The following is a 17,982-nucleotide window of genomic DNA, read 5'->3' as shown; positions in this document are numbered from 1 at the left end:
AACGCCCTATTGGGTATTTTTATCTGAATGGAACTAGTGGTTTTTATTTTAGATAAGCTGAGGTTTGGCTGTAGTGTTTATACTTTCTCTAAATATTTCCCTTGTGTTATTTTTAAGATAACATAGGATTAAATAGTGCTCACTAATATATCATGACAACTGGCAAACACAAGCCCACAACCCAGGCATGTGCCCTGAGCAGGAATCCAACCAGCAACCTCTTGGTGCCTGGGATAAGGCTCAACCAACTGAGTCACACCAGCAGGGCAATGGTGAAAACCTTTCACAAGGATGATCCCAGGCCCAAATGGTTTTCCTGGAGAATTCTACCCACCAGTTAAGGAAGAAATAACACCAATTCTACAGAGATTCTTCTAGAAAACGGAAAAGGAGAGAATTCTTCCCAGCTTATTCAATGATGCCAATATTACCCTGATACCAAAGCCAGACAAAGACATTACTAGAAAAGAAAATTACTAACCAATATCCTTCATGAGCATGCAAAATTACTAACATTTAGAAAATTGGATCCAACAATATATAAAACAGATAACACATTCTGACCAAGTGGAGTTTGTCCAAGAAATGTAGGGATGGTTTAACATTTGAAAAATCAATGTAATTTACCTTAAACTAAGAAATTAAAAAACCATGATCATCTCAACTGACATAGAAAAAGCATTTAACAAAAAATGACATTTATTTCATAAGCCTAAATGTAAAATCGAAAATTATAAAACTTCCAGAGAAAAACATAGGAAAAAACCTTTGTGACTTTCCATTAGGCAAAGCTATCTTAGGTATAATAAGAGTGATGCACGAAGGAATAAATAAATAGGATTTTATCAAAATTTAAAACTTATGCTCAAAAAAAAAAAAAAACCACCATTAAGAGTCACAAACCGGGAGAAAATATTTGAAAATCATTTATCTGATGAGGGATTTGTATCCAGAATACATGGAGAACTTTGAAAACTCAATAATAAGAAAACAACCCAATAAAAATGCGCAAAGGATTCGAACAGACACTTCTCTAAAGAAGAGAGATAAATTGCAAATAAACACACACAAAAATACTCAACATCATTAGTCATTTAAAAAATGCAAATTAAAACCAAAATGAGATACCACTGCATACCTGTTACATGGCTGAATAAGAAGATGGACCGTAGCCAAGTATTGGCAAGATGTAGAGGAACTGGAACTCTCCTCCAAAGCTGGTGGGAATACAAAGTGGGACACCCACTTTGGGAAACAATTTGTCAGTTTCTTTAAAAGAAAACGGGAGGATCCGGGCATGTCACTCCTATGTATTTACCCAAGAAAAATAAAAGCCGTTTAATGTCCTTCCAAAGGTTCGTACGTGAATGTTCAGAGCTCTATTTGTAATCGCCTAAAACAGGAAACAACTCAAGTGTCCACACCACTCCGTGACAACAAGGAATGAATTCTTGCTACACAATAATGTACAATATGGATGAATCTCGAAATAATTATGCTGAGTGAAAGAAGCCAAAAACAAACCAAAAAAAAACCCCACCATATTGTTCAATCCCATTTATATAAAATTCTAGGCTATGCAAACTAACATGAAGAGCAGAATGGTGGTTTTGTGAGGGTGGGAAAGAAGGATTACAAAAGGCATGAAAAAAAAAACCCACAAATAACTCAAACAACCCATTCAAAAGAAAGAAGCCACCCGGATTCCACAAGCACTTTACCTGAATGGAACTAGTGGCTTTTATTTGAGACTAGAGGCCCGATGCACAAAATTCGTGCAAGAGTAGGCCTCCCTTCCCCTGGCTGCTGGCACCGGCTTCCCTCGCCGCCTGGGCTTCGTCTGGAAGGACGTCCGGTCTAATTACCATATTACGCTTTTATTATTATAGATAAGCTGCGGTCTGGCTGTAGTGTGCACACTTTCTCTAAATATTTTCCCTTGTGTTATTTTTAAGATAACACAGGATTAAATAGTGCTCACTAATATATTGTGACAACTGGCAAGCACACAGAGGCAAACGTGAGAGAAAGCCATTCACACTCCCAGGGCACCTTGCTGACACCCAACAAGCAGCTACAGAGGCAGAAAGCGTCGCCAGAAACACAGTGACAGCTTTGTAAGAACCCCGAAATGGCACACAACAACAAAATATTTCTGGAACTCTTATTCATGTTTCCATATAAGAAATTCTAAGATGTCTATGCCGTAACCGGTTTGGCTCAGTGGAGAGAGCGTCGGCCTGCGGACTGAAAGGTTCCAGGTTCGATCCCAGTCAACGGCATGTACCTTGGTTGCAGGCACATCCCCAGTGGGAGGTGTGCAGGAGGCAGCTGATCGATGTTTCTAACTCTCTGTCCCTCTCCCTTCCTCTCTGTAAAAAATCAATAAAATATATTTTTTTAAAAAAAGAAATTCTAAGCTGTCAATGAAAGGAACATGTTGCATCTCGTGTTAAACATTTTTACATCCGAGTTTCACATGTACATTTACCATGTGATAGCACTGAAGCAACGTCACAGGGGAAATGTGGACGGTACGTTCTCTATAAGTCCATTTATCCGCACACTTGCTCCCATTCCTTCCACCCATTTATCTTTTTCATGTTGCCATGCACAAACCTGAGAATAACCACCACCCACGCCAAACGACGGGAATATGACAACTGGTGTCTGATCATGGGAAATGGCACTTTTAAATAGTCACTTTCCACTTTATAATACATATTTATTTCTTTTTTAAATATGTTTTTATTTATTTTGGATAGATAGATAGAAACATCAATGAGAAACATCGTTAACCATGTATATGCTACTTTAACTCCTAGATTTTAAAAGAGAGAACGCAATGTATGTGGAATATGGACCATTGGCAAGCATGAATTCATCAAAGCTCTGTACTGGTTTAAAAAAAAATTGCAACCCATTAGGTCAAGTGTCCTTTATGAAACAAATAATCTTAACATAGAAGGCCTAGCTAAAGGTCACTATCAATCTATCTGTCGGCCAAAATGACTTCCTGGTTAATATGTGTAAAGACTGAGTTTTTGAAATATCATATAATAGTAATAAGTCTACAGGAAAAGAAGTGATTCTTTGCTGTATTGAGAAACACACACCATGTGTATCATCCATGTATGAGTTGTTGGTGCCACTTTACAGAAAGTGGTAACAGGTGAAGGAACCAATCTGGGACATTCACATATTGTTTCTTACAAGCTCATAATACTGAAAACAACACAAGAAATCTGTTCAGTTTGGTCTCTACCCATTCGGTAGACCTGAGCCACGCTGGCGCACTCAATGGGTGGCTCATTGTCGCTGCCTCCCCCAACCAACTCCACACAAAGTTAAAAAGGAGAGACTCAAGCAAGAGCAAGTGTCACTCCTGTTGCCCAGTGACACTGATGGTTGATTCAATTACTAGCAAGCCAGTATTTGCAGGACCGTTTTCTCAAGGCTGCTAAAATACAACAGAAAAGTTATCTTGGGAAAGCAATGACCCTGATGTCTATGCTAAAGGACCCTCACGTGTGTGCAAAGATGCAAGAGCAGCTGAGTTCATGATAAAGAGAAGCCAGGCCCAGCTGGCATGGCTCAGTGGTTGAGCATCGACCTAGGAACCAGGAGGTCATGGTTCGATTCCCAGTCAGGCCACGTGCCTGGGTTGCGGGCTTAATCCCCAGTTTGGGCCCTGCAGGAGGCAACCGATCAATGAGTCTCTCTCATCCTTAATGTTTCTATCTCTCCCTCCCTCTCCCTTCCTCTCTGAAATCAATAGAAATATTTTTTAAAAAGAAAAGTCAGAAACAACCTAGGTAGTCAGCAATAGGGGATTTTGTAAAAACTCTGCTACTTCACCCACTGGACTAGAACGCAGCAGTTAAAAGGAATAGGGAATCATAGGGCTGGACCTTCCAATGCTTTGCAGAGTTAAAAAAAAAAAAAAAAAAAAAAAAAAAAAAAAAAAAACCTGCCTGATGTTGGCTTGATGGTTGAGCATCAACCCATGTACCAGGAGGTCAGGGTTCAATTCCTGGTCAGGGCATATTCCTGGGTTGTGGGCTCACTCCCCAGCAAGGGTTGTGCAGGAGGCGTGTTGAAGTATCTCTCTCATTGATGTTTCTATTTCTCTCTCCTCTGCTTTCTTCTCTCTCTAAAATCAATAAAAACATATTTTTTAAAGACATCAAAAAACATGTACAACATAATACCATTTGTGGGGAGAAATATCCCACCCAAGACACTACATTCCCTTTGTATAAACATGTATCAACAGAAAAGCAAAGAAAAATAAATGGAAAAATCCAAAATAAACCGATAATATGGTCACTTTGAAAAGGAGGGAGGAGTAGGGGGAAGTGAGAGCTGGGAGAATAGGAATGCTCTGCTAAATGCAGATCCAATAATAAGAGAAACAGCAGTTTTATTCTCTGTCACTGTCTACTGCTTTTTATATACATAAGATAACTGTCAACTCTGCCTGCCAATTTGTATCTCAGATCTGGTTGACCTTTTAAAGTTTATCTGAAAATACAAAAGGGAAAAAAGAAAGAACTAAAAACTGCATTATTCCTAGCTGCCAACTTGATCTCATTCTGGCTCCAGAATGAGCCAATTAGAGCACACTTTCCAAAGTTAAAGGTTCTGAGATTGAGTTGTTAAGCAGATACCGGGCATTCTGTACAACTGTCATTTTTCTGCAGAAAAGTTTACTTTTCATCTTAACATTTTATGTACAGTCGGCATGATCTGTTAAGACTGTTAAAACAATCACTAAATCTCTTTCTAAGCGGAGAGATCTTTGCTTCTTCTGAATTGTCACAGTAGTTACACAGGCTACATGTCTTGCTTCACACCTTATCTTGGGGAGTCCTGCGGGGGGCCCACATGATTCCTACATGTGACAGGGATCGGGGCTTGGAGAGAGAGCCAAGGGAGGTGAACACAGTTACCACGAATATTCCAGCTACTCTCCCATTAAAAACACGGGAAACTCACATAATGAAATGCTAAAGAAATGAATTGATAATTCAAGACTCATTGGCACCAGCAACAAACAACTGAAATATTAATGGACAGGAGGACTCAGGAGAGTTAAGACAACAACTTTCCCAATGCAATCCCAATCTATAGATTCAATGCAATCCCAATCTATAGATTCAATGCAATCCCAATCTATAGATTCAGTGCAATCCCAATCAAAATCCCAGCCGGCATTTTATAGAACTGATGAGCTGATTCTAAGAATTATACAGAAATGCAAAGGACTAGAACAGGCAAAACAATTTTATAAAAGAAGGACAAAGTTGGAAGATTTACAATACTTGATTTCAGTACTCTCCATACAATACAATAATCAAGACTAAGTGATAATTGGCATAAAAACGGGCATACACATCAATGGAAACCAACACAAACTCCAGGAACACATCACACGTGAACAGTCAACTGAATTTTAATAAATGTACCACAGCAATTCCATGAGAAGAGGACAACCATTGCAATTAATGGTGCTGGATATCCGTACGGGGAAAATTTAACAGCAAGCCCTACTTCACACCACACACAAAAGTTAACTCAAAACAGATCGCAGATCAAAACATAAAAGCAAAAATAATCAAAATTCTAGGAGAAAACCTTTGTGACCTAGGTAGACAGAGATTTCTTAGAAAGGACACAAAAAGCCCAAGAGGAAAACAGTGATAAATTGGACTTCATCAAAATTTAAAACTTCAGCAGTTTGAAAGAAACCATTAAGAAGAAAACAAACAGGCAAGCCACAGAGGAGAACAAAAATATTCACAATACATCTGACAAAAGACTTATATCCAGAATATCCAACAAACTGCAATACTTTTTAAGGACCTACCCTGTGCAAGCATCACTCTAAGATGCTGGAGCCAAGACATGGAGATCCTCCATCCAGGTGTCCAAGATGTGTGGCCTCGCAGGGCTCCTTACCCTGTAAGATAAGTAGGGTCAGAACTCCCAGCACCTGTGCTACTTTAGGACTCACAGAGGGTTAGAGAATGAGCCTCCCTCAGGGCCGCCCAGACCCTGCATACCTTCGGCAGCCCACCTGCCCATCCAGGTGCAACTGCACCTTTATCATTCAGCTCCCTCCATCCCCTCAGAAGACAAAACCGATAAAAGCGCCTATTAGACTCGCATTTCACCTGCCAGTTAGTTCTGGGTTCGGCTCATGCAATGTTCTCTCGTTTGCTCATTTCTTTTCACTTTTTATAAGCCCCTGTCACTTCGGTGCAATCATTTCAACAGCGCGGTGAACACCAAAGAAAGGAGGGGACAGTAGAACCAATTTTATCAACTAGTCAGAAGCAGCGCTCAGTAATGCATACTTTAATTCTGGAAATGTTCGATGTATTTCTTCTTTTTCATTAGGGAGCTGCAGTGAGGTTTGCATGCTGACCTCAATCGCCCCAGGTGCAGTGTCTCAGGGCTCCTGTCTGAGGGTAAATGTCAGGGCCTTCCCCACTCAACTGCCCAAACCTTGACATTTCAAGCAACTTGGTGAGCACAACTTCCTGGTATTTTTAAGTTTCCTGTTTGCCTACATAGCTGCCTGGTGGGCTGTGGACGTTTTTAACGTCTCCGTACACCCTACCAGCATCACTGGTGCCAGGAGGCCAAGACACATGCAGCAGAATGCTCTGTGCAGCAAAAAAGCTACGGACAACCCAAGGGCTAACTCCCAGAAACTGATTAAATCAACTGTGATAAAGCCACTCACTAGAAAACCATGCAGCTACCAAAGAGCATAAAGGTAACGTGCTCATGCACAATATCATATTACAGTATATACTGCCACTAGTATATGTATAATTTACTATACAATATTCTATTATTCACATTAACGAATAGAATGGAATTATATTTCATAATATATGCTATGATTTATTGTGATTATATTGTATTATGCACTACAAGCCATTGTATGTTAACACATCAGACATTAATTCATGAAAAATCAGAGTGCAGAGAACTGTGAAATCATCCCATTTGGCCAAAAATAAAGGGGCACGTTTGAATGCATAAACAGAAACATGCTCGGGACTCAGCCTCTCGTGCTCACAGCAGGGCCTGGAGGCCTTGTGGGAACCCAAGCTGCTGGGCTGCAGGTCCGGGTGAGCGGGAGAAAGCGCGCTTCCAACAAGCCGCCAGGTGATGCTGCGGGTCCCCGGGCCACACCGGCAACCGGCGGGTAGGGGAGTTTGGGCTTTCAATTTCAGAAGCTTTCGTTCCATTAGCAACACTGCAGCGCGCCTGCTCGGTGCAGGGCAGCCGCGGACGGACCAGGGGTCGTAGTAAGAACTGCCACCATACCTCCGCCTCCGGGGTGCCTCGCCCTGGCGGGGAAACTGAGGCTCCTAGGCCGGTCGTCCGAGGTCGCGGAGAGACTGCCGGAGCTGGGTTTCGAACCCCAGGCTCTGCGACGCCGGCGAGCATCCCGCCTGCTCCCGGGTTCCAGACACGCCTCCGGACCAGGCCGTGGGGTCTCCGGAGACGCAGCCCCGGGCGTGCGGGGGACGAGGGACGTCCGGCGCGGGGAACCTCCGGGCTGGGTGGGCGGCCCCGAGCCCGCGAGGAGCGGCGGGCGTGGAGACCCGCCTTATCCCGCCGGCCGCTGCGAGGGGGCGGGGCCGAGGGGCGGGGCCGAGCCGAGGGGCGGGGCCACGGGCGTGCGTGCTCGCGTTCGTCCTGGCGTTCGGGCTCGCGCTCGTGCCCGCCAGGCGAGCTCACGGCAGCGAAGACAGGATAGACGCTCCCGAGCCGCCATTCCAACGCAGGCGCGGTGGCCAAGTGGTAAGGCGTCGGTCTCGTAAACCGAAGATCACGGGTTCGAACCCCGTCCGTGCCTTGTGTTAAGTCTTCTCTGCGGAAGACTTTTTAGAAGTGGGACTACTTTTCACTGCGCTCATTGGAAGTCTACACCCGCTGGTGCCGCGTTCAGATCGTTACCTCTGGGTCCCGACCCGGCCAACCCTTTTCATTCAGTTTGCGTTCAGATTCTACTCCCGCCCCTACTGTCTGGGAGGCCCGCCCAGCCGGAGCACAGCACTCTCTCCCCGCCCGGCACTGCGGTCCCTCCATCCCCGGCCCCGGGTGGCTCGTTCCCTGGGGAAGGTGGGGGGCTCCGGTGGGCGGGGGTCACAAGCTCCACTGCCCCAGGGGTCACCTGGAAACCGTGACCTGCGGGAAGGCTCAACACGCTTCGGGCAAGACACCTACAGTTGATGGCACTTGGCTCAAGAGCCACTAAGCTCTTTTCTGCACTCTGAAGTCCAATTTTATCCTCTAAAGAGAGAACTGCCGTCGCTTGACACCGAGCCCACACCCGGAGTCAGCTGGCGTCTGGCTTGCTATTTTACAAAGAAATCCATCGTAGGCTCTGCATCAGAGAGAGGAAATGCTGCCCAGGCTTGCAGCAGCTCTGACATGAAAACTGAACCCTCTCTCTGGGCCTCCGTTTGCCCCTCTGTATAATGGGTCTCTTTCCAGCGTTGGTGTTGGAGCAGCTGCCAGAGATAGGTTTAAGTAAAAGGAGATGCAGCCATACGGCACCTGTTTGCACCAGGAAAGGATGCACACGAGCCGGCTCGAGTGAGTTTATGGAGATTATGCCACGACCTCCATCAGCCTCCAGAAATTGTATAATCTGAAAAACAGCCTGACCTAAATTGGAGGAACCTGTGTTAGCCCCAGATATCTAATTGAAGAAAGTATTAATGGAGCGCCTGGTGTATGCCTGGAGGAGCTGGATCTGGGTACCTCGGTGGGCCAGCCAGATCTGGGCGGGCTCTCTCCGATAGACAAAGGGGTGATAGATGTGATGGGGGCGGGAGCCTGTCAGGAGAGCGTGTAAGAGTCCCCACTTTTCAGCAGTGGTTCCCGCACTTCCTCTCTCACCGAGTTCATCAGCACCTCTGGGGAACCTGTTAAAACACTGATCGCTATGCCCACCTCCACTGCGTCTGCATTCAGTAATTCTGAGCTGGGACCCGATCTTTTGTATGTCTAACTACCTCCCAGATAGCGCTGCTGTTGCTAGTGTCCCGAGAGCCATGACCGAAGCCACATTCTAACCCCAGGAGCACGTGTTTGCACACATACAAATATGTAAATCAATACATAAGAACAGTGAACACTTCAACGTGGGGATCGTGTTAAAATGCAGTTTCTGACTGTCGGTCTGGGGTGGAGCCCAAGACTCTGCAATTCTAACCTGTCTGGGCGATGCGGATGTGCCTGGCCCCCGCCCTCACTGGGCAGCCAGGGAGAGAGGGATCCACCCCTGAGTAACAGCTGTTGCCTCTTCGGAGGGAAGGGGCTGTTGAAAGGATTCCTTACTCTGTAAATGTTCACGTTGCTTGGATTTTCTATAAATGTCTCTATTACACGTGTAATTTTTTTTCCAGAATATCCTCCAAAGCCCACAAATACCAAGATAACCTATTAGAAAGCAGGCAAATTAGAAGCATCCAGAATTAAGACATAAATGACTGAGTGTTCTCTTCTCTCCACTAGGGCATCCACTTGTCTCTCTTTTTTTAAGAGTGCCACTAAAGAACAATTGTATTCTTCCTCATTAAAAAATAAAAATAAAAAGGACCACACTGCCCCCCACAGGTAGGCCAGGATCTGGGGAGCCTGTCCACTCAGATCTTCCTGTGCTCCCCAGAATGAAGCAGCACGCCCTGTGACAGAAAAGGCCCATTGTCACCCACACCCCCATCCCCCACTCCACTCTCTGCCCCAGGTGAAGAATGGACTTTACAAAAAAGCAGTTTACACAATGTCCTATAAGTACCATTTATGCAAAAATAAAAAAAAATTGCCCCCAAATATCCAAGGGTATATATTCATGTGTGGAGACCTGCTTGCTGTTTTGTTTTCTTTATGAGCCTGGAAGATTACACATGAATCTCAAAACTGTCACTGACCTCTGTTTGAAAGCTGTGGCTCCGCAGAGCTGTAAAACCAATTTGGCACAGGCTGCAGAATCAGAAACTAGTGAGAAAAATCCTGAATTTGGGTCCTGTATACACTTAAATGGATAAAGCTCATCATGTGTCCGAATAAGCAAGACATTATATGTTCATTTAAGCCACATGTGTTCGTGGATATATAAAGCTGTGTTTGGATTTCTATGACTTTCGTATGAATTTCATGTCTGAAAGTCACCTTGAAGTCGGCGGTCTTTGTCCTGTGAAGAATCAGTCTCTGGTCTCCCTTGGATACGTAAAGAGAAGATAGGAAGGTCCCTGCTGCTGGGTTTGGGAGGAGAGGCAGGTGAAACTGAGCCTAGAGCGACGGTTCTCAACCTGTGGGTCGCGACCCCTTTGGGGGTCGAATGACCCTTTCACAGGGGTTGCCTAAGACCATTGGAAAACACATATATAATTACATATTGTTTTGTGATTAATCACTATGCTTTAATTATGTTCAATTTGTAACAATGAAATTGGGGGTCACCACAACATGAGGAACTGTATTAAAGGGTCGTGGCATTAGGAAGGTTGAGAACCACTGGCCTAGAGGGATCCTCTCAGACCTCCGTGGGCAAATTTGTCCATTGGAGAGAAAATGGATTTGCATAAGGAGCCCATGGATTTCTGGGAAAGAATAAATTGAACTCTTCCAACCCATCTCCCTGTTATTCAAAATTAGGATAGATCATGATGGTCAGTGGCAGGAAAAGGTTTAATTGGACTTTTGAAACCGAAGAGGGGCGTCCAGAATCCTAATGTTAGCAAGGAAGGGGGCTGTTTGTCTACAGAGACTGCACGGGAGCAAGTTTTAACAGTGCCTCCTTGTGGCAGCATGAAGCAAGAACAATGCTAGGTTGATTCTGCCACACATCTGCCAGGAACTGGTGGGACCAATCGACCCACTGCTGACCCTCTCTGTGCCTCAGTTTCTCCCATCCTAAAATTGGAATGACACACATTCACTCGCTTCCCCTCTCATGGAGTTCTTCTGACCATAACATTGTAAACATCCACCGGCCAGGGTGTAAATGCCAATCCACCCATCTCATGGCATCACGGGCAGCCATTTAAAAAGAATACCCTGGCCGAACCGGTTTGGCTCAGTGGATAGAGCGTCAGCCTGCGGACTCAAGGGTCCCGGGTTTGATTCCGGTCAAGGGCATGTACCCTGGTTGCGAGCACATCCCCAGTGGGGGGCGTGCAGGAGGCAGCTGATCGATCTCTCTCATCAATGTTTCTAACTCTCTATCCCTCTCCCTTCTTCTCTGTAAAAAATCAATAAAATATATTTTTTTAAAAAATAATAAATAAATAAATAAATAAAAAGAATACCCTGGATGGATAGCTCAGTTGGTTAGAGCGTCACCCCTATAGGCCAAGGTTGTGGGTTTGATCCCGGGTGAGGGCACAGACAAGAGTCAACGAATGAATGCATAAAGAAGTGGAACAACAAATCAATGGTTCTCTCTCCCTTCCTCTTAAGATCATTGATTTATTGATCTGAAAGGGTGATAATGAGAAACAACTAAGAAAAGTTGATGGCCTATGTTTTTTTGTGTGTGTTTTTTTACCGCTTTATTGAAGTATACTTGATACAACAAAAAAAACTGCACATATTCATTGTATATAATTTAGTGAGTTTGGCTACATGCTTACATCAGTGATACCATGACCAGTCAAGGTAACAGACATATCCATCACCTCCAAGTTTCCTGCATCCCTTTGCATATTTTTGCATCTATAATAATAAAAGCATAATATGCTAATTAGACTGGACAGCTGAACGACCTTCGGATGTCATTCCGGACGTCTTTCAGGATGAAGCCACAGCACTGGGCAGAGGCGGTTAGGGGCAATCAGGCAGGCAGAGTGGTTAGGGGCGATCAGGTAGGTAGGCAAGCGATTAGGGGCAATCAGGCAGGCAGGCAGTCGGACATCCCTCTCACAATCCGGGACCACTGGCTCCTAACTGCTGGCCTGCCTGCCTGATGCGCCTAACTGTTCGCCTGCCTGCCTGATTACCCCTAAACCGGCAATCAGACATTCCCCAAGGGGTCCTGGATTGTGAGAGGGTGCAGGCCAGGCTGAGGGACCCCCCTTACCCCCATGCATGAATTTTGTGCACCGGGCCACTAGTATGTGATAAGAACACTTGACAGCTACCCTCTTAACAAATTTGTATTGTTAAGTATGGGCTCTCTTTCTAGAACTTACTCATCTTATATCACAGTGACTTCAGTGGATGTCCTGCTTTTGTAAAAGTAAATAAGCATGCTTATCAATACACATGTGGATGTGTACATTGGTTTCTCAGAATGTAAAGAAAGTGCACATCCCCCGCGGAAGGTTCCATGTCATGCTATTGACGATGAATACCTTCAGGTGGGTGAGAGGTGAAGTGAAATGGCACAGGAAATTACTGATTTCTTTCCTAATATTGTGGCCTTGGAAAGAGAACCTATGTTACTTTTGGGTTCACTATTGTTGCAGCGAAAGGATATAGTGAACAACAGGAAAGAGAGAAAATGTAAAGAGTGATCAGATGTCAGGGCTGTGGAGAGCACAGGCGTTAACACAGAGCTGGCACTGCAGGGCCAGACGCCCCGCCTGCAGTGGAAAAGCAGGCTCTTGTCATCCAAACTGACCCGCTCCAAGGAGAGGCCTCCAGGCCACTGCCCTGGCACGTCTCCCCTCCGGGCCGACCTCAGGCTCTCAGAAAACCTACCTTAAAGAATAAGAAACGGGACTCTTAATAAGGGCGTGAACTGAGAACCACATTTCAGAACCAGAAGCGTATGTCAGGCGCGAGCAGCACTTCACAGAAAATATTGTGGCAGGCCTCTGGCAGCAGCAGACGCTGTTTATGTCACATCAACTTGAGTTTCGCTGAGCAAATCACCAGGCTGGCGCAGGACAAACGTTTCCTGAGACGGCGGCGTTCCCTAGGTTCCCTCCCTGCCCTTTTCGCTCAGGTGAGTGGAGCTGCTACATTACTGACTGTGGGCCAAAAAGAAACTCTGAAGCTGAGGCCCGGCAAGAGGCGAAAATCTCTTCGCAATTCTTGAAACACACCCAGAGAAGGAACCCGCATCTTCCTCTGAGAAGTGTTGGCGGAGAGACTCTGAGATCGCCCCAGTTGTCCTGGCCTTGGGTAGTCACACCCTTGGGTAACTCTTTCCCCTGAAGTGGGAGTGGGAGTGGGACTGTGACCTGCTTCCCAGCGAGGGAGTACAGCAAAGGTGACGTGGTGTCACCTGTTACATAAGATGGCAACACCCACCTTGCTCACAGACACTCTGTCACTCGTTTGGTGAAACAAGTGGCCCTGTTGGGAGGCCCGTGTTGACAAGAAACAGGGCATCTTCTGGCCGACAAGCAGGGAAGAACTGAAGCCCTCAGCCTGACGGGCCACAGGGAACTGAATTCTGTCCACAGCGGCGTGAGCTTGAGAGCAAGGCCTGCCCTGGTTGCTATGACTGAATGCTTGTGTCTTCCCAGACTTCATAGGTTGAAGCCACAATCCCCAGTGCATTGGGAGGTGAGGCCTTTGGGAGGTGATTATGGTTAGATGAGGTCATGAGGGTGGGGCCCTCATGGTAGAATTAAGGCCTTATGAACAGAGGACAGGACATGAGAGCTCTGTCTCTGTCCCCACAAGGTGAGGACACAGAGAGAAGGCAGCCGCCTGCAAGCCAGGAGGAGGGCTCCTCCCAGACACCCTATCTGCCAGCACCTTGATGTCGGCCTCCCAGCCTCCCGAACTGTGAGAAATAAATGTTTGTGTGAGCCACGCTGTCTGTGGCATTTTTGTTACAGCGGCCCAAACCGACCAAGACACTGGCTGAGTGTTCACCTTAGTGGCAGCCTGGCAGAGGACCCAGCTAGCCTGTGCCTGGACTCCTGGCCCCCAAAACTAGCAGATAATACATGCGTGTTGTCTATTTGTCATGTAAGCTGCTAAGTTGTGGTGATATGGTTATGCAGCGATCGATAGCTAACACAGGAAGAGTCTGAGATGGAACAGCAACATCCGATCTTCCATCCAGTCCCGCCACGGGTCGGGGTGACGTCTGTCCGAGCCCAGCTAGAAACCTGGGTTTCATCCCGTGTTCATTTCCTATTGCTGCCTCACCGACTTACCACAACCTTCGCGGCTTAAAACAACACTGGCAGCACAGTTTCTGTAGGTCAGGAGTCCAGGTTGGCTTGGCTGGATTTTCTGCCCTGGGTTTCCCAAGTTCAGAGTCAAGGTGTTGACCCGCTTACCCAGATTGTGGGCCAAGTTCAGTTCCATGCACCTGTAGGACTGAGTTCTCTGCTTCCTTGGCTCCTGGGGGCCTCTCTCCAGTCCTGGCATATCACAGCGCGTCCCTACAGGGGTGGCTCATGTTCCCAGTCTCTCCGACTTCCCTTTCTTTTGCACCTTTCTCAGGCAAGCGAAGAAAGCTCTGTTTTTAAGGGTCTGTGGACTTAGATTGGGTCTACCTAGAGAATCCAGACGAAGCCCCCTATTGAAAGGTCTAACCCCTTACTTATATCTGCAAAGTCCCTTTTGCCGCAAAACATAACATGTTCATAGGTTCCAGGAAGTAGAGTGTGGGCATGTTTGGGGAAGCATTATTTTGCCTACCCCAACCCTTGACTCATTCCTCCATCCTCACCTGCTCATGCAGTTGGTCTCTACCTAATCCTCTCTCCAAACAGTTTCTTCTCTGCTGTTTCAAGCCTTCACTGTGCCATTTCTTCTTTGATGTCTGGTGTCTGGACTATTGCGTTAGACTCCTAACGAGTGTCCCTTGCATTCAGTCTTCTCTCTTCCACCCCCCACACCCCCCTTTCTCTGTCACCTGACCTCTCTCAAACACAGCAGTGAACATGTCATTCTCATCCTTTGGTCCTTCACACGAGGCCCCCCAAGATAAATCCCACTTCCTCAGCATGGCATTCCAGACCCAACTGTGCTCCCTCCATGCTTCCTCCTGCTCTTTGTTATTCCTTCACTTTGGTGTGTTCCTTAGTCCTTGGTGCCTGTGCCTATGTTCCCTCTACCTATAATGTCCTCTCTCCACTCACATCTTCCCAGAAAACTCCTACTCATGCCACAAAACCTTACCTTACTGTTACTAAACTAACTATTCACTGGAATCATTCCTCAACCTCTCAGTCAGTTAGTTGCTACTTCCTCCATGTACCACCAGCACCTTGGTTTTATCGCTCTTTTAGCATCTATCACAAGATATTACACTTACTAGCTTACAGTCCCATATTCTCCCCCAGGAGACCGGCGGTGAGAGCGTCAATGCCCCCAGGAGCCAGACAGATCATGTGAACATATAAAGGCACTTGGGTGTAAGGCAACAGGGACCTTACACCCAAGGTGTAAGGAAGAGCTGGAGACTGAGGAAAACATTAAAAAAAAAAAAAAAAAAACATGCCAGGCTAAAGGCCACCCCATTTCTGAAAACCTCATTTTGACAAGACGCAGGAATCCTACTCTGAGATGTAAACCATGCGGAAATTCTCCCGCGTGTACACTGCAGCCCTGAGGAGCAGGGAGAGCAAACTGAGCTGTGCTCACAGACTTGAATTCGGTTCGGCAGTTCGGATGCGTGAGCTGTAACTACGTCACTCAACATGGAAAAACGTGTTCACGAAACGTGGAACAGAATGAAGGCAGGCCTAGAAAGGTGGAACACCACGAGGCCATTTACACAGTCAACGTCATACAAACAGTGCCCTACTCGTTGTTTCTGTCTACACAGGTAATAACAGCTCCCACACCTGACTGAGAGCGCTAAAGTCTAAATTCGGGACGGTGCTCCCAGTGCGATGAGAAGATGGCCTGTGCCCTTGCCAGCGTGGCTCAGTGGATTGGAGCATTGTCCCACGCACCGAAAGTTCGAGGGTTCAATTCCCGGTTAGGGCACATATCCAGATTGCAGATTCGATCCCTGCCAGGGGTTGTGAGGGAGGCGGTTGATTGATGTTTCTCTCTCTCTCTTTCTCTCTCTCTCTCTCTCTCAAATCAATGAAAATATATCCTCAGGTGAGGATTTAAAAAAAAATGGGCTGAGATGGAGGAAGGGCATTCAAGGGATCTTAGTTGAATATGGATTTGATTTATGTATTAATTAAGCTGACTGGTAGGCACGTGGATATTTGTTTGTTGGTTTGTTTATTGGTTGGTTGGCCTGAGATATCTCATAATTAAAAGCATAAACTGAAAATAAAAAAGAGGGTCTGCTGTGGTCTAACTCCCATCTTACCACTCTCACAGACCTGAGCCAGCACAGAGCCCGGCACATAAACGACGAGAAAAATGCTACTTTCATTTTCCAAAGGGAATAACTGCAAGAAAGAGCGAGGAGGCACTTCCCCAGGTTCCGGAAGGTTTCTTGGTGTTGGCTACGGGCTTGGAGAGTGTGGGCAAGCGTAGAAACGCCCCTTCCTGGGCCTCCCCAGAAGCAGCCCTCCCGGGTCAGATTCGGGCGGGCCTTTGCCGGACATGGCCTCCTCGGGCCACATCAGCCCAGTATCCGGAAGGAACTGAGCGGCATTTCCATCTCCGCTCTGGATTTCCAGAAGATAGCAGAGGGGGTATTGGTGGGGAGGGGCTCCAATAATAACACAACTCAATGGCTTTAAAACACCCCCGCCTCTCCCCATGGCTGCCCGTCTCAGTAGGAAGCCACCTCTGGCCTCTCTCCTGACTCTGTCCCAACCCAGCCGGGCTGGCTCTCTGCCTGCCCAGCTCCGCACTTGTCACTCAGACGATCTATTCTCCTCAAACTCTGTCCTGTCCCAATGGCCCGCCAACCTGTCTGCGTTCCTTCTGACCGGCCCCCTCACCTGTTACTCTTACGGCCATACCACGCCTTGTTCACAATGCTAAGAGGGAATTCTTCTGGGTGTTTGGGGAGAGGCTGTGGGTATTCAAAAGAGACTACTTTCTTGCCTTTCACAACGACGGCCACCCTCACAGACCTGACCCTCCCACCTCCCCTGCTCCCCCCGCATCCCCTGTTCAGGATTCGTAGGATGACCCACTGCCCCAGTTTTCCTGGGACGGACTTTCCTAGTTTTATCACTGAAAGTCCAATAACCCTGGAAACCCCTCAGTTTCCAGTGGCCCCGAGGATGGGTCACCCTACCTATCTTCCTTCCAAAGGAAGCCAGTCGGAATGTCAGCTCAGGGACTCTCTTAAGAGGCTTGGGGACAGGCCTCCGCAGCTCTCATCACTCCTGTGAGGAAGGACCGTCCGGGAGGGCCCTGCCCGCACTGGACCCCCAGACCCTGTGGTTCTCTCCGGGGAGGGCCCAAGCTGAGTCTCTCACACCCCACCTTCTAGGTTCCTGCCATACCTTGTACCACTATATTCCAAATACTTTTATTTCATTGGACTCACCTTTATAACCTGGGCAGTTTCACTTCAAAGGAGAATTTTATCTCACTTCCACAAGTGGAAAAGAGCACCATCCACCAGAAATAGATGGTAATTATTTAAAAACGCAACCAAAACAAAACCCTGTTCATATGCCATCTTGATATTGCTCCCCCCCCCCCCCACCCCCACCCGCCCCGGGGTGTTCCGAGCCAGAGCCTGGGCTCCCTTTCTTAACAGGGGCGTGGCAAGTGCTGGGAAGGTATTAAACGCAGAGCAGCACCATCTGAGACTTTCTCCTTCACAAGATCAGGAGGAGTTTAAGAAAAGTGAGGAGGGAATACATGTCTGCCAGGTTATTCAGAGCTATCTAATGCCACCTCTGTTCAGGCTCTAAAACCAACCTCATTCCGTCACAGGGGCCTCGTGTTTTAGGGTTGGGTCTCCCCTAATAACCTAGTAGTTGGCAGCAAACCTTCCACCATCCGATCACTCAGTGGTCTCAGCTGCTGGACCGTGACCACAGCACCAGCCACATCTACTGTGAACGCTCTGTGTGCTGAGCCTTGGGAAAGAGCCTTTCGCAGCAA

The 17,982-nt window shown here is 46.8% G+C and overlaps 1 protein-coding gene and 1 non-coding gene across 7 annotated transcripts in view; one reads left to right on the top strand and one right to left on the bottom strand.

Annotated features, from left to right (window-relative positions):
• Positions 1-7,624, bottom strand: part of LOC139009042 (small ribosomal subunit protein uS14-like) — a 92,058-nt gene extending 84,434 nt beyond the window's left edge. For all 6 annotated transcript variants that reach the window (XR_011471250.1, XR_011471251.1, XR_011471249.1 and 3 more), the window contains exons 1-2: positions 7,345-7,624; positions 5,870-5,962 (exon numbers count right to left, since the gene is read on the bottom strand). The gene's annotated coding sequence lies outside the window, so the exon portion shown is untranslated. The remainder of the gene's footprint in view (positions 1-5,869; positions 5,963-7,344) is intronic.
• A 183-nt stretch (positions 7,625-7,807) lies between these two features.
• TRNAT-CGU (transfer RNA threonine (anticodon CGU)) lies at positions 7,808-7,879 on the top strand. Its single transcript has one exon. It is a non-coding gene; the product is annotated as a tRNA-Thr (tRNA).
• Positions 7,880-17,982: the final 10,103 nt, after the last annotated feature.

This window comes from Myotis yumanensis, unplaced genomic scaffold, assembly GCF_028538775.1.
Source record: "Myotis yumanensis isolate MYYU_CA2020_CCGP unplaced genomic scaffold, mMyoYum1.0.hap1 SCAF_4, whole genome shotgun sequence".
In the NCBI taxonomy this organism is placed as follows: Eukaryota; Metazoa; Chordata; class Mammalia; order Chiroptera; family Vespertilionidae; genus Myotis; species Myotis yumanensis.
This window is presented reverse-complemented; position numbering and strand designations above follow the sequence as displayed.